The sequence below is a fragment of the Otolemur garnettii genome, unplaced genomic scaffold, assembly GCF_000181295.1.
Source record: "Otolemur garnettii isolate 467f Iridium unplaced genomic scaffold, OtoGar3 scaffold00008, whole genome shotgun sequence".
NCBI classification, from domain to species: domain Eukaryota; kingdom Metazoa; phylum Chordata; class Mammalia; order Primates; family Galagidae; genus Otolemur; species Otolemur garnettii.
In genome coordinates, this window is record NW_003852403.1 from 38,311,720 (window position 1) to 38,328,646 (window position 16,927).

The 16,927-nt window shown below is 43.0% G+C and overlaps 1 pseudogene; it reads right to left on the reverse strand.

Moving 5' to 3' along the window:
* Positions 1-13,118, reverse strand: part of LOC100962941 — a 30,433-nt pseudogene extending 17,315 nt beyond the window's left edge.
* Positions 13,119-16,927: the final 3,809 nt, after the last annotated feature.

Here is a 16,927-nt window from a genome sequence, read left to right on the forward strand (position 1 = left end):
CTTGCAGTCCCAGCTACTTGGGAGGCTGAGGGAAGAAGATTGCTTCAGTTCAAGAGTTTGAGTTTGCAGTGATAACACACCTAGACTCTAGCCTGGGCAACAGAACAAGACCTTGTCACTGTCTCAAAAAAAAGAAAAGAAAGGAAAGAAAACTTGCTAAGTTTTCTCTTTAGCTTTCATTGCTCAAAGGGACGCTGCCGTCATGTAGATCTATGGTCCCCAACCTTTCTGGCTCCAGGGACTGATTTTATAGAAGACAACTTTTCCACAGACTTTGGAGGAGGGATGGTTTGGGGTTGATTCAACCATATTACACTTACTGTGCATTTTATTTCTATTATTATTACATTGTGATACATAATAAAATAATGATACAACTCCTCACAATGCAGAATCAGTGGGAGACCTGAGTTTGTTTGCTTGCAGCTAGATGGTCCCATGTGGGATGATGGGAGGATGGTCCCATGTGGGATGATGGGAGGCAGTGCCAGATGGACTTTGCTCCCTTGCCTGCAGCTCATCTGCTCCGTGCAGCCCAGTTCCTCACAGGCTGTGGACCAGTACTGATCCAGGCTGGGACCTGGGGGGTTGAGGATGGCAGACAGAGATTACTCAGCTATCAGGAGGCCAGATTCATTCATAAAAGGCTTCACTTTGGCATAAAATCATAAACATCTTAAAATATATTAAAAGCAGTTAGGGAAACTGCTTTTTTGAAATCCAAATCTATTTGAATGCAGAAGCCAAAAAACCCCCAAAAAACAAAAAAGGAAAACAAAGGAAACATTTTGACACCCCAGGAAAAAGCCATCGCTCGTTGTTTGATGAACAAATGGACCCAACTCTGCTCCCAAAGACAACTCTTACTCACTTAAAAACTGTCCAGAGTAATTTTTCATGACTTCAAAGTTAAGTTCCAAACTCCTTTCCAATTCCCACCATGGCAGCTGGATTCCTGGATAGGTCAATCTGAAATAGCCCGTGCATGAAGTTAGCCGCTGATGCGGGTGGGGAGCTGGCCGGCTGGGAGGAGCACATGGTAGGAATTTGGACACCCATGGGCGATATGAGAATATGGAAAATGCTGCTGAGCAGAGGGGAATGGTTCTCTTGCAATGAGAATTTGTTCTCATGTATGGAAGGTGGCACCCCAGAAGGACCTCTGCTGGGTCAGAGCCTATGAAAGGGCTCTGTCTCACCCTGCCCCTCTCTGAGGGTAAGAAGTTTTGCTTACTTAGGAGAGTGAATTGGACACGATGCTGAAGGCCGCGGGCTTGCCCTGGCTTGCCTGTCTTCCTGGCAAGACAAGTAGTTATTAGAGGCTGGTGATGACTCCCTGTGTCTGGGGACAAGCTGTCTGCATTTCTAGCAGACAGCTCCTTCCTAAGGGGGAAGAAAAAGTGCCAGGGTGGAAGGGTCCAATTATTGGAGGCTCTGTTTTGCAGAATGATTGTCTTTGAGTGAAGTATGTGCTACAGAATCAAAGTTGGCATTTTTAATTAACACAAAAGAATGTCAATTCTTACATGCTGTGTATATGTATTAAAAAGGAAAATTCTTTACACACGTCTCAGGAAATGGTTTCAGAGCAGTTCTGCCACTCTAAGAATCTCCTTGGACATTGAAAATATCTTTCAGTAAATTGGTTTTTCTATTTCACTTGTCTTTTGAACAATACCTTTCTTCAACTATCTCAAGTTTTTTTTAAAAAAGCTCTAGATACTATCAAAGGTAGCCATTTCTGCTAACACCATTGTAATCAGATTTTAGGGGTTGAAAGGGCTGTGGGCATCTTACTAGGACTAAGTAACTATGACAAAAGAATTTTCCAAGAGGTTTTGAGATATATGTGACCCAGCATTACAAGCTGGAAGACTGGCAACCACATATATTCTGGGGTTTGTGAGTGGGTCTGTGTTTGGCAGCTAATGATTCAGAGGACCTTTCTAACCTTGACCTTAGAGCTTATGTCAATGCCCTGCACTGCACCTGCAACAGCAAGTGACTCTGGATTTTGGAATGCCATTTGACTTATAATCCTAATTCTGCTAGGTAAATATTGTGTGACCTTATGAAATCTAATCAAACTCTTTGAGCCTTAGAAAATGAGAAAGAACTCCTTCCTCACAAGACTGTGGGGGAGAGAATAAAATGAGATAATGCATTTGAAGTGCCAAATTCAAAATCTGTCAGATGGATTGATAGTGTTCCAGACACTTCCATCCCAGTTTGTAAAGTCTATCCCACTTTTAAAAAAAGTCACAGATCTGGGCATGGTTGCTCACCCCTTAATCCTAACACTCTGGGATGCTGAGGCAGGAGGATAACTTGAGGTCAGGAGTTCAAGACCAGCCTGAGCATGAGCAAGATCCTGTCTCTACTGAAAAATAAGAAAAAATTAGCTGGGTGTGGTGGCACATACCTGTAGACCCAGCTACTCAGGAGGCTGAAGCAGGAGGGTCTCTTGAACCCAGGGGTTTGAGGTTACAGTGAACTGTGATGATGCCACTGCACTCTTGCTCAGGCAACAAAGCAAGAACTTGTCTCTATAAAACAAACAAAAAAAAAAAAAAAGAAAGAAAAAGAAAGAAAGAAAGAAAAGAAAATAAAGAAAAAGTCATAACCAGAAATGCTTTAGGTTCTGTCTTTTTTCCTTTTTCCTTAGGCATAGAGAACCACTTGATCCTCTTGAAGTAAATGATTCCCAAACATACATTCTTAAGTTGGTAGATCTTCCAAACTTCAGGCTTATGTGGAATACTCACAAATGGTAGTTTTATCTTTTTAAACTTAAAGCATCCAAGAACAAAACACTCTCTCTGTCACCCTACTCCAAGGAACACTCACAAACCTGGTCTTCCTATCTGAGTTCTGTTCCGTTAACGACGCCATTGTTCACCATGCCCAGACTTAGAGTCAGTTATCTCAGTCTCCTCTTTGACTCCCATCCTCATCCAATCAGCCTCCAAATCCAGCTATAGTCTCCTTCTTTCCTCCTCTTTCCTCAGCCCTCTTTGCTCACTCGCCTCCCCTCTGCCCAGGTCACTCATTCAGATGCAGTGGGAAATGTCTGTGGATACTGTTTAGATCTCATCACCCAATTCCACATTTTAAATTCAAACTCTCCTCTGACTCTGGAATTGGCATTGGCCTCTCCATTCACCCTACCATTGTGCTGCCTGCACGATTTCTTATATGCCTCTACTCAACCTCCTGCATGATTTCTTGTATGCCATTTTGGGCTCAGGCTCTACATGAATTATGAGAAAGATTCCTTAGCTCAGTCTGATACAATCTCTCCTTTCTTTGTCCCAGGCTTATGTGCCCATTTAGCCTAACTGTCTTGCCCTTCCCCAGCCAGGCTCTTCTGTCTACCCATCTACTTACTTCATCCTGTACTTCCCACATTGCCCTTGAGGCCTTCTAAGCCCTGTTCTACTCGATTAGTTGTAACCACAATAATTTTTTGACAATCTAATACTTTCATCAAATTGCATTTTCTCATGCCATTATTGGAGCTACAATACTAGAATCAAATGAGACATGATTTGTGAGATGCCCCCAGTAACCACTATCCTGCCCTGAGAGGTGATAGCTTAGCAGTTAATTTACTGCTTTGATGTCAGATGAATTGGGGTCCAAATTCCCATTCTACCATTTACTGGTTGCATGTTCTGAATTTGGCTTCTCACACCCTCTGTTCCCTTGTCTGTACAGCAGAGTGACAGTAGTCCCTACTTTGGATGGCAGTTGTGCACTAAGGGGATAATATGTGGTAAAGACCTTAGCATAGCACAGGTACCCAGTCAGTGTTCAATACTACTATCTTTTAATTCTTGTTTTGTTTAAATATTTATAACTAGCTCATCAGTAATAAAGATTGGCTGTGATACCAAACTTTCCTGTTCGAAGGCTGTGTGACCTCTCAGATGTGAGTGCATTTGTTAAATGACTACAAATGGAAGTCAGAAGAAAGGAAGTGATAGGTGCCTGGGACGTAAGGCTGAGAGTAAAGTTACTTTCATCTCTGTATCTCCAGTCCTGATCTGTGAAATAGTAAGCACTTAAAACTTTATGTTGAAGTCAACTAAGTGTTGAGTTGCAAAAACTTCATTGCAATGACTTCTGGTTAATTTTCATTTCTGTCTGTGTATTTCTTATAGTTGTCTAAGCAAAATTCCAGAATGCTGGGATTCACTCACTCCTTGGCTTTAAAAAAGCATGTAAGCCTGTATGTGTGTGAGTGCGTGCGTATGTTTGTATGTATATGTATAGGTACACAAACATTTACATTAACCCTGTTCTAGTCTAGCTTCACTGGATTCAGAATGTGTTCCCTTCCCTCTTTTCCCACCATAGGCTTTGAGGTTTGGGTCTGTCCCTAGGTTTGTCCTTGGATTACGACCATACCACAAAAGCCTTCTTGGAAGGAGAGCTAGCCATATCTGACATATCTGGGTTTGGCCGTGGGGTTAAATTCTTAGGAATCCAGCTTTCAAGGTGAGCTAGAAGAGATCATGAAGGAGAGGCCCATTAGCTCTTCAGATTTCTGATGAGTTTTGCCATTTTCTTGAGAAATCTACTGCCTTTATTTCTGGGCCATTATATAAGTTTTATCACAATACCGTGCATGCAGTATATAACTTCCTAGTGTGGATGTTTAGATGGGCATTCAGAGTGGGGACTCCTAAGACTCTGAGAGCTTTAAAGATAGAAATTTAATTTTAATTCAATTCAACACATTGAGTGTTTATTTTGTGTCAGGTACTGTGTTAGGCACCTTTCCTAGGAGGACTGAGACATTTAACACATAATTACAAGTGAGTTGAATGAATGGCAGGCTGGGGTTTTCTTTCCCTTTATCTCTTTCTTTTCTTTACCTCTCCACTCTTTCTAGTATAGAAAAAGAGACTTTCTGGAAAAAAAAATGATGCATAAGTTATGGCCACTCTGAGCAATGTCAATGTGGCCTCTATTGTAGATATCTACTGTAGGAGCAGGAATGATCTGGTGCCCTCTAGGGGTCTGGAGGACCTCAAGGATCTGTCCTGCCCCTCCTATGGAACTGAGACCCTGAGGGGAGGATGGGGCTAGAAAAAAATCCAGGTGTTCATGAGGTGGAGAGAAAAGAGAGGAAGCAAAGGAATCCAGGTAGGACCTTCAAGGCTCCCTCAGTCATCCTGGTTGGAGGGCTGGTCTTTTTGAGAGCTTGGGAAGGGGTGGAGAGGTATTTGTTGGCCTCTGTACAACATGGCTGGTGTACTGTGCTCACAGTGGGTTGGAAGGTAGCCCTACTTTGTGACTTCAGATAATACTTCACCAAAGTCTGACCATGTTATTCCTTCCTGAGCCTTTGGCATCCCTCCAGTGGTGAGTTAACATCACTCTGGCTCTGTGGCTTTGGCTTATCTGATATGGGCAGGTCCCATGAAGCTCTTTGTACTCCCACATTCAAATCTGGAATCTGCAGATTGGCTGCTGACCTGGATTGTGGGGTCCTTAAAAGTTGCCTTTCACTGCTCCAGCCTTGGTGACTATTTCTGTCCCGCAGAGAGGGCAAGGGGAATGTGGTGAACCCACAGCCTCTCCTGGCTCTATCTATGGAAAGCAGAACCATCTTTCCTGAGACATCTCTGGTGGGGATCATACTTTCTTGCTTTTATGTATGTGTGTGTGTGTGTGTGTTGAGACATAGTCTCGCTCTGTCACCCTTGGTAGGGTGCCATGGTGTCACAGCTCACAGCAACCTCAAACTCTTGGGCTTAAGAGATTCTCTTGCCTGAGCCTCATGAGTAGCTAGGACTACAGGCGCCCACCACAACACCTGTCTATTTTTTGTTGCAGTTGTCATTATTGTTTTTAGCTGGCCCAGGGCGGGCCTGAACCTGCCACCATCCATGTATATGGCTGGCATTATAACCACTGTGCTACGGGTGCCGAGGTGATACTTTCTTTCTTGGTGGTGAGCTTTGCAGTGAGAGTGCTCTGGGCCCTTATTCAGGCTCTGCCAGTCATTGGCTTTATGGTTTGAAACCTCTGCTGTAGGGAAGTTTCTGGTGGTGCAATTTGAAACAAATGATTTGCTCTTTCTAAGCCTTTAATTTGCTCATTGAAAAGTGGATAAAATAGGGTGGCACCTGTGGCTCAAGGAGTAGGGTGCCAGCCCCATATACCAGAGGTGGCAAGTTCAAACCCAGCCCTGGCCAAAAAAACTGCAAAGAAAAAGTGGATAAAATAATAGCACCAACCTATTTTTGTTGTTAGAAGAATTAATGGGATAGACTAAGCTCCTGGGCATGGAAAATGCCCAAAGAATGGTAAATATTGTTCTATTCAGAACATTAACATTTTAATATAGTCATGCAGCTATTAGCAAACATCTGCTGATTGAGTCACATCTTATTAATAATAATTCCTGATCATACTGGGCCTTCTTGTCCTGTTTCTAGAGCAAACACTGCATTGTGTATGAGCAGGTGAGAGAGGTAGGTATATTTTGTGCTCTGGGGTAAGGCAGAGCTTTCTTTGTGGAGACCCTGTCACAGGCATCATCATAGACCTAGGCCTCTGGAGAGACCTGAGGATGATCGGGCCTGTGGCTGTTTCCTTGTGGGATAGGGTGTTTGGCCCTGGAGTGGAGATAGCCATAGGGGTTATCTGGGAGATACTCTGGGCATAGGGGTCTCTGTTAGGATGTATTGCAAATGTCTTTTCCTTCGTGGACCATTTAGGAACACTGAACTAGGGGCCCAACCTCATCTTATTAACGTGGAACCTGGAGAGGAGACTTGAACTTGGCTTACAGTTTAGGTTTGGCATGTTAAAAATTGTCTGATAGCTCAGGAAAGGGGCTTCCAAAGGGGGCCAGACTGGAAGGAGGGCCATAGAGTCCTTGGAGAGGAAGTCACCTGCAGTGGACAAGTTTGGCAGAGACAGATTAGGCAGTGGGGCTAAGAGGAATCCCAGGTTTCCAGGTAATTGCTGGCTCCATTTCCATGCTCATTTGCTCCCTGGCCCTCTCCTCAAAAGGGTGCTCTGGAAACAGACTGGGGTACTAAGAACTGCCACTGCTGTGGACACCCCCAGAAACAGGGGGAGATCCTTGGAGGTAAATGGTCAGAAGAGGATGATGGCTGCTCGGGGACACAATCAGCAGTCAGAACAGTTGCAGGGCAGGGCCTGTGTGATACTAGCTTTTACCTCTGCAGAAAGGGCATAACAATAGTACCCACTTCCTAGATTACTAACGCATAGTAGGTACTCAGTAATTGCTAGCTATCATTGTTTGAGAGCAGTCCAGGGGGACATGATACCTGCAGGGAACAGTGGGAAATGAAATCCTGGGAGAAGGCTGGGTAGTTTGGGGATGGCTGTCATTGTGACTATTGTGCTCACAGATGGGCAAAAACAGAGGACATCCAAATGACACATACACAGGATCTATTTCCCTGCCAGCTCTCTCACCAACTCCTCTGATTCTGGGCCTGGGCCCAGAGAATACACTAGTTTGTACAAAACTCAAGGTGACTCATCTGCATCAAACTGATACCTTGTTGAGACAGCCTATTCTGGATGATCAGTGTGGAGCAGAGTTTGTAAAAGTCCTGGATACTCCCCGTGCTTGGCATTTGGTGCAAAGCTGTATAATAGGACAAACCCTGTTCGGTTTCATTCACGGTGATCTTTCAGCAGGGAGATGCTCTCCATACTTTTCATTACAGCAGTTAGTCTCTACCTGCTGAAATCTACTGGCTGAGATGCTATTCATTTTCCAAGACCCAGCTCACGTTGCGACAAGTCATTCTTTGCTCTCAGAATTCTTTATTTACACATTACCCTTGGTCGTTATCTCACTTGTATTCTGCAATAGCTCACACATCTCTGCATCCCTCATTCTCAGGTTAGTTCTTCCAGAGAGTACACACGTGCACATGTATCTCTGTCATCATTTTGTTCTCTACAGGGTCATGTCATGCTTAGTAAAACCACAGTGAAGTCCCATTAAGTAAGCAATATTATCATTCCCATTTAGCAGATGAGGGGACTGAGGCCACACAGCCAGTAGGCAAAAGAGCCATGATCTAGTCATCCCCACTACGCTCTGCTGACTTTCATGCTAGAAATATTTCGTGAGTCAAGTATGCTCACTTCAGGGGCTTTGTTCTGAGTGTTACCCACAATACCAATTCCTGCCATTTGGGGATGATAGATCATTTTCTTTTCTGAAAAGACTGTGTGTCCATCCAAAAGACTGCCAAAATCAGCATCTTCTTGAATTGCCTGTCATTGCTTAAAAAAAAAAAAAAAAAAAGGCCACAAAAATGAAAGCGCCACATAGTGACAATGCTGCTTTTTCTTTGGCACAGACTAGCCTCTTTGGGACTGCTAGATACATGAGTAATATCTTAAGTCATAAGCCCTTCAGTTTGAAAAATGTTTGAATAAGGCTGCTATGACCAGCATGTGGAAGGTGTTTCTTCTGCTTTCCCCCAGCTAACACTGCAGTCCTTCTGAGCAATTTATCCTGGAGCATTCATATACAGGGTCTATTCATGTCTTACGGAACTGTTCTAGTCACTTGTTTTCCTTTTTCTGTGAAAGTCATTGCATTGAATCATGGTCTCAATGAAACTCTTTTAAAAATCCATTAATACAAATGTTAGTATCTTAGCAGAGTACTGTGATATCCACTTAGATCTAAATATTTATTGGGCAAACAAGAGAAATGATTAAACTCCCTTAAGAAAATCAATCAAAACTTCCCCAAAGCCTTGTCCTGTAGAGTGTCACATACCAGCCACCCTCGCCATCTCATCTGCTTTTTTGGCACTAAATTCAGTCAGTTAAGACCAAGCTACCGTGTAAGGAACAGATTAAACTAACATCCATCAAGGTGAAGGATAATTATTACTTGTGTCAGACAACACCTGTTTTTGCAGCATTCCTCAACTTAGTTAAACTGGAGACAGGCTAAACTTTCCACTGAATTTTCCATTTGACAGTTGCTCCAGGCGGTGAGTGCGTCTGCAGAACACTCTTGCTATGTTTACATTTTTGAGGCAGATTAAAAATGTCATCTGTGAAATATAACCTGAAAATCTCCAACTGTAATATATTCACATATATAAATATAGGGACTGAATGGGAGTCAAAGTGAAGGGAAAGGCAAACCTTCAGCTGCTTCCCAAGCAGAAATCTTTCATCAGACATCTTTTCTGATGTTGAACATGCAGATCGTCCACAGATAATCTTCATACTTCAAACCATGGTGTTGTCGATCACTCTACACTTCACAGTTTTAGGGCTATTCGGCATTTCTTAATGGCTTGTGGTATTTTCTTACCAATGGCGAGCCAGGTGCCATTTGGAAGATGTAAGCTTGGGTCTCCCTTTTCACAGTCCTGACTCCATGACTGTGATGAAATTTTTACCTAAGAAAGGAATCCCTGACCTGGGGCAAAAATCTGAAATGACGTGTTGTTGTTTTTTAATTGAAAAGTGACACTGGTGTGGCTACTGCAGAAGTCCTAATGTCATTGCCAAGTACACTCCCTAAATTGTCCCTGGATGGAAAATAGGAGAACAAAAAGCAGAGGAAAGGCCTGGGTGCACTTCCAGATATTTCATTTGGGGCACATTTTTGTACACATCCAAGAGACAAAAAAGGAGAACACGTTAGCTCTCCTCTCTGGGGGGGATGTTACGGACTCTGCAGTTTTTCTTGGTGTTAATCTTACTTTTAACATCTGTGTTGACTTCAGTCACTTTTTAAACATACCATAAATACAGGCTCCAGCACAGCTGAAGGAGGGGAAGCTTCCCTTTATTATAGGTATAGACATTAAAAGGTATTTAAGATACTTAATTCTTGGGATTACTGTAATGAGTATATTTCTTGGAATTCTTTAGTCATCATCAACTTCTCATGCTCCACATTAAATCAAGTTCTAAGCCTTCTGGTGGTACTTGAATTTCGTCCCCACTTTTTCTCTCAAGCTCTAGGCCACCCCTTGGTTTGTCACTTGGTAACATGAACTGTTGTGGAGCCTTCTGTTCCTTCTCCTCAATCCAGTCTGTCCCCAGTCCCAGTCTATCTTCTGTGCACTAAAAGTCATTTGTCCCGAATACAAATTAGGTCACTCCCCTGTTAAAAATGGCTAACCCCCTGATGACAGGTGTTCATTGCTCACTTCTCATCAAAGCCTTCCAAGCCTTTTGTAATCTTGTCTCTACCTTTTGAATCAGCTGTATCAGTTAGGATGCTTTTGGTTGCAAGTAACAGAAACTGTGATTTAAACAGTAAGAAAATTCATTATCTTGCACCCCCAGATGACAGCAGGTGTTCGTTGCTCATTCCTCATCAAAGCCTTCAAAGCCTTTTGAAATCTTATCTCCACCTTTTGAATCAGCTGTATCAGTTAGGAAGCTTTTGGCTGCAAGTAACAGAAACTTTTCTGCTTTTTGTTCTGTTCTCTTTATGTGCTGATTTCTTCATCAAGCTGGGTATAAGATGTTGGAGGGGTTTCATGCAGCCCAGACAGACCTCACAATATTCAGATGAAGAGGAGAGGAGGAAAGTTTCCTCAGATGTCCCTTCCCACCTTGCTGGCCAGAGCTGGTGAGGGGCTGTCATCACTCCCTGGCCAATTGGTCTCCTTCTGCCCCAGAGTAGGAAGTGGCATCAGCTTTCCTGAGACACATGGCCTCATGGGATGGGAGGAGGGACCAGAGAAAAACTGGGATTTGTTAAGAAGACAGAAGGGGAACTGAGCTGGATGGGCCGCCAACGGTGTCTGTCACATTTGCTGGTACATGGGGAAGTTTGCTGTTTCCCCACCTCTGTGTTCTGCCTATCATGGCCTTTGTAATTATTCACAAGAATGTCTGCTTCGCCATATTTTTTTTCCTGTAATACTCTTGTTTATCCTTAATGGAGGTTTTCTACTGGTGCTATAATAAATCACCACACACTTAGTGGCTTAAGCAACACAAATTTATTATCGTACAGTTCTGGAGGGTTTCATGGGGCTAAAATCAAAACTTTGGTAGAACTATGTTCCTTTTGGAGGCTCCAGGAGAAAATCCGCTCCCTGCCCTTTTCCAGGTTCTAGAGGGCACCTGCATTCCTTGGCTCATGACCATATCATCTGACCACAGCTTCGTTGTCCTATCTTCTCTTTCTCTGATCCTCCTGCTTCTCTCTTACAAGGACCTTTGCGATTACATTGGGTCCACCTTCACAACCCAGAATAATTCCCCAATAAGAAGACCCTTAACTTAATCACATGTGCAAAGTTCCTTTTGCAATATATGATAACATATTCATAGGTTCTAAGGATTAGGACATAGATGTCTTTTGGGGGGGCATCATCATCATTATCATTATTATTATTGAGACACAGTCTTGCTTTGTTGCCCTTGGTAGAGCGCCATGGTGTCATAGCTCACAACAGCCTCAAACTCTTGGGCTCAGGTGATCTCTTGCCTCAGCCTCCCAAGTAGCTAGGACTATAGGCACCTGCCACAACACCTGGCTATTTTTATTTATTTTTTTATATATGGGGTCTCACTCTTGCTCAGGCTTGTCTTGAACACTTGAGCTCAGGCAATCCACCCTCCTTGGCCTCTAAGAGTGCTAGGATTATAGGCAAGAGGGGGCCTTTTTTTTTTTTTTACCTACCATAATGACCTAGCACAATACTACCTTCTCTCTGATACTTTCCCTGATTTAATTCCAGAAATGTCACTCTAGAGTAAATATAAAGAAGAGATTTGGGAGGGAAAGACATTTGCCAACCTTGAGGCACTGGTCTCAGCACCACCTCTCTTGGCCATCCAGGGAAGGCTGGATGAAGATGTCTGCAGCCACCACCTCTCCCTGACCCACTCTAGGGGCATATTCTCTCATTTCCCTATCCCTGTTTTTCGACCTGACATTGAACTTCCTCCAGGTCTGAGTCAAACAGTCTTTATACCCAACCCATTGTGGTTTGTGGAGGCGTTCACTGAAGGAAATGAAGAGGAAATTCTACCCACAGTACAAAGTGTCTTTATTTGCCCCTAGGTTATAGCAATTTTCTAGAGTGAGCCATTTTTTTCCTGACCGTATGCTGTTCTGGCCAGGCCTGGGTTCTCATCTATAGGTGAAAGTGGTTCAGGTTATGCCAGAGATATCTTTCTAAATATTTATCATGCACCTGTGAAAGGCATAGTGGTCAGCACCATTGCTATGAAGTACACAGTTCCCCAGACACAAATCCTGAGACATGGAAGATTCTTTTCAAGTGTGTTCATAAGTATTTCATGGAAAAACCATAGGGCAGTGGGGAAGGGGGCAGTCCTGGGAGAAAGAAAAGCAGAGGTATTCTACCAAGCACAGTCCCACAAAGGGTAACTTTGGCTCAATCTCCCATGGGAGTGCTGAGACAGGTAGGTCACACTTCAGATTGTCCTAATCAGGGACAATTGTCATTCATTGACGGATGCCCCCAAAGAGACATATATTCCCAGGGAAGGGGATTCTGACAGCTTGAGGGGAACCCTCCATTAAAAGAGGTGCAGGTGCTGAAGGGATAAAAGGCCACTGGGAGCTGGGATGCTCAGAGATGGTGCAGCGGTCCAAGCAGACATGGATAGAGCACTGAAGCCCTCCACCCTAGGAAAGCCCTGCATTCAGGCATTTCCTCTTCTTATGTGGCCTAATCATCCCACCTTAGCCCATCACTATTAGTTTCACTCTTAGCCAGAGCTCTGAAAGACACGTGGCTTCTGCAGAAAGCTGATTTTCCAAGCTCGGGCACTTCACATAAACTTGCAGTCATGCTATGCTTCTTCTTAGGTTGTCTAGGTTTCAGAATCCTTTTACGGCTTGAAAATTTCCTGCCTACTTCCTATAACCAACTTCCATTAAAAAACATTTAATAGCCTAAGGATGATGGAGGTATGTATTTTGAAGGGAGGCCAGGGCCCCTGCCCTCTGTCTATTGCTATGAGCTGGCAGTTGGACCTGGACAGCAAGGAGGCAGGACCTGGACACTCTCGAGCACCCAGACAGTGAGGAGCCATTTGTTTTCTTACCTGGTCACCTTGTCTCCCTTGAGGTTCTCCTCCTTCCCCATCCTTGGAGTTCCACTCAACTCTTGGTGCTGCTCAGTTGGTCTATGCAGCCCTCCCAGAGGCTGGTTCTGCATTCAAGGCAAATGGTTTCACCTGAGACTTGTAACTCTATCTCTGTGGCTCCATAGTCATTAGGTACCGCAATTACTCCCTTGGGCATTAATAAATAATGCTTCTCACTTAAGTAATTTTTGCCAAAAACACATTCTCGTCTGGCTTGGCACCCATACCTCAGTGGTTAGGATGCTGACCACATACACCAGAGCTGCTAAACAACAATGACAACTTCAACAACATCAACAAAATAGCCAGGCATTGTGGTGGGCACCTGTAATCCCAGCTACTTGGGAGGCTGAGGCAAGAGAATTGCTTAAGGCCAAGAGTTTGAAGTTGCTATGAGCTGTGATGCCACAGCATTCTACTGAGGATGACATAGGGAGACTCTGTCTGGCGGGGAGAGTCTCATTTTACATTTACATTCTCATTTAAAAAATGCAGTAGTGCGCTGGTAGAGTGGCTTATGCCTATAATTCCAGCACTTTGGGAGGCTGAGATGGGAGGATTGCATGACAAGGCCAGGACTTTGAGACCATCTTGGGCAACATAATGAGATACCATCTCTACAAAAAGTAGAAAAATTAGCTGGATGTGGTGGTAGCCCCAGATACTTGGGAAGCTGAAGCCCAGGAATTTGAGATTGTAGGGAGGTATGATGATGCCACTATACTCTAGCCTGGGCAATAGAGTGAGTTCCTATTTCAACAACAACAAAACTCAATGCAACAGATACTTTAGTCTGCTTAAAGTGAAACATAAGTCATAATAATAATGACAATAGCTAATATTTGAGTCCTGTGCATATACTTTACATGTATTACTTTAATTCATACACCCCCCACACACAATCCTGCAAGGTAGGAACTGTTATTATCACCAATTTACTGGTGGGAAAAAGAGACTCAGAGAGGTTAAATAATTCTATAGAGATTGCAGAGCTGAGACTTGAAACCAGGTCTGTCTGAGTCCATAAAACCCACCCTCTTCCTTATCATCTTAGATTACCCTCCACTTCACAGTGAGAGAAGGGACTCCTATTCAGAGTGGAGGGCAAGGATAGGGAGGGATGGATCTGGCAAATAAGAGTGTTTTGCCAGAACTTTGAATTCCAGTGGTGTTTAGTCACTCCATTTATTAGATTCCTTACCAAGAATTAAGTAGAAAATGGGCTCTTTCTACCAAATCTCTTTCAGATGTGTTGGCCAGCAAAGCAGCCTTCATCACCCCAAAGTGAGTCACTGTGCAAACCAGATGCATTTCAACTGTGCTTTTCTGGGAGAGGGGCTTAGACCCTTTTCATTAGCTCTTTTTTGAAAGAGTTTATCTGGAAACCCTACCCAGTAACTGTGGCTTTTGTTTTGTTGGTCTGACTGTGTCAAGTAACTACTCACCCTTAGCTAGCTGCAAGGCATGCTGAGAAAGTTTATGGTTAGACTTTTTTTTTTTAAGCTTGGCTTTCTCTATTCTGTCCCTCCTCTCTATTCAGCAATCTATGAAAAGCATAATATGTCATGATCGAGTAAGGTTTATACCAGGGTTGCAAGGATGGTTCAATTTTAGGAAATCTATCAATGTAATTCACAATATTAGCAAATTAAAGAAAATGACAATAGGATTATAGATTGAGAAAAGCAGAACAAAAGAAGAACAAAGTTGAAGGATTCATGCTTCTCAATTCCAAAACTCACTACAAAGCTACAGTAATTAAAATAGTGTGGTTCTTATATAAGGACGGAAATACAAATCCATGGAGGAGAACCAAGATCTGTCTCAGCTTGGGCTGCCATAACAAAATACTATAGACTGGGCAGCTTGAATTTCTCACAATTCAGGAGGCTGCAGTCCAAGACTAAGGTGCCAACTGATTCAGTTCCTGGTGAAGGTTCTCTTCTTGGCTTGCAGATGGCTACCTTTTGGCTATGTTCTCACATGGCCTTTTCTTAGAGTGTGCCATTGTGACACTTACAATGCCTCTAAATCCCATTACAAGTCTTAACCTCATGGCCTCCTCTAATTCTAATTACCTCCTGCTATGGTTTGAACGTGTTCCCCTCAAAGCGTGTGCTGGGAACTTAATCCCAAGGCAATAGTGTGGGAGGTGGAGCCTAAGGGGAGGTGTTAAAGTCATGAGGGTGCCACCCTTATGAAAAGATTAATGCTAATTATAAAAGGCCTTGAGGCTGCACTTTTTATTTTTTTTTTGAGACAGAGTCTCACTTTGTCACCCTGGCAAGTAGAGTGCTGTGATGTCACAGCTCACAGCAACCTCAAACCCTTGGGCTTAAGTGATTCTCTCGTCTCAGCCTTCCAAGTAGCTGGGACTACAGGCACCCACCACAATGCTTGGCTATTTTTTGTTGCAGTTGTCATTGTTTAGCTGGCCCAGGCCAGGTTTGAACCTGCCACCCTTGGTGTCTGTGGCTGGTGCCATAACCACTGTGTTACAGGCGAGGCTGCATGTTTTCTGTCTTGCTCTCTCTTGCCCTCCACCTTCTGCCATGGGATGATGTAGCAGGAAGGCCCTTTCCAGATGCAGGCTCCTTAGTCTTAGACTTCTCAGCCTCCAGAATTATGAGCCAATAAACTTCTATGTTTTTTATAGATTACCTAGTCTCAAGTATTCTGTTACAGTAGCACAAAACAGACTGAGACATCTCCCAAAGGCCTACCTCCAAATAGCATTACACTGGGGCGTAGGAATTGTCCTATAAATTTTGGGGGCCACAAATTTTTAGTTCATAATGAGATTCCAGAAATAAACCCAACAGCTGTGGTCAACTTGTTTTTGACAAGGGAGACAAAACCATGGGAAAGAATGGTCTCTACAACAAATAGCACTGAGACAACTGGGTATCTAAAATACATGCAAAAGAATAAAGTTGGAGCCTTACTTCACATCATTTAGAAAACTTAACTTAATTTTAATAAAACAACTTAAATATTATAAAAACAAAAGCTCTAAATCTTTTAGAAGCAAACATATGAATAAATCTTCCTGACCTCAATTTGGCAATGGTTTCTTAGATATAATACCAGAAGCATAAAAAGCAAAAGAAAAAATTGATAAATTAGACTTCATTAAAATTAAAAAATTTTTGGCTTGACCTGGTGGCCTGTAATCATAGTACTTTGGGAGGCTGAAGCAGGTAGATTACTTGAGTTCAGGAGTTTGAGACCAGCCTGAGCAAGAGCAAGACCCATCTCTATTAAAAATAGAAAAATTAGATGAGTATTGTAGTGGACACCTGTAGTCCCAGCTACTCGGGAGGCTGAGGAAGGAGGATCACTTAAACCCTGGAGTTTGAGGTTGCTATCAACTATGCTGAGGCCATGGTCTGGGACTATAGAGTGAGATTCTATTTCAAAAAACTAAAAAAATAAAAAACTCTTGTGCATAAGAGAACACTCTTAACAAAGTAAAAATACAACCCACAGAATGGAAAAAAGAAGTGCAAATCTCATATCTAACAAGGGTCTAGTTCCAATATATTTGGAACTGAATGACAAAAAAGGCAAACAACTTAAAAAATGGACAAAATGCTTGAACAGACATTTTTACAAAGAAGATGCGCAAATGGCCAAAAAGTATATAAATGATATACAACATCATTAGTCATAAAGGAAATTCAAATCTGTAAGATACCACTTCATGCCCATTAGGATAGCTATCATTTAAAAAAAAGAAAGCAAGTTTTGGCAAGTATGTGGAGAAATGGGAGTGCTGTAGCACTCTTAGTGGGAAAGCAAAACGGTG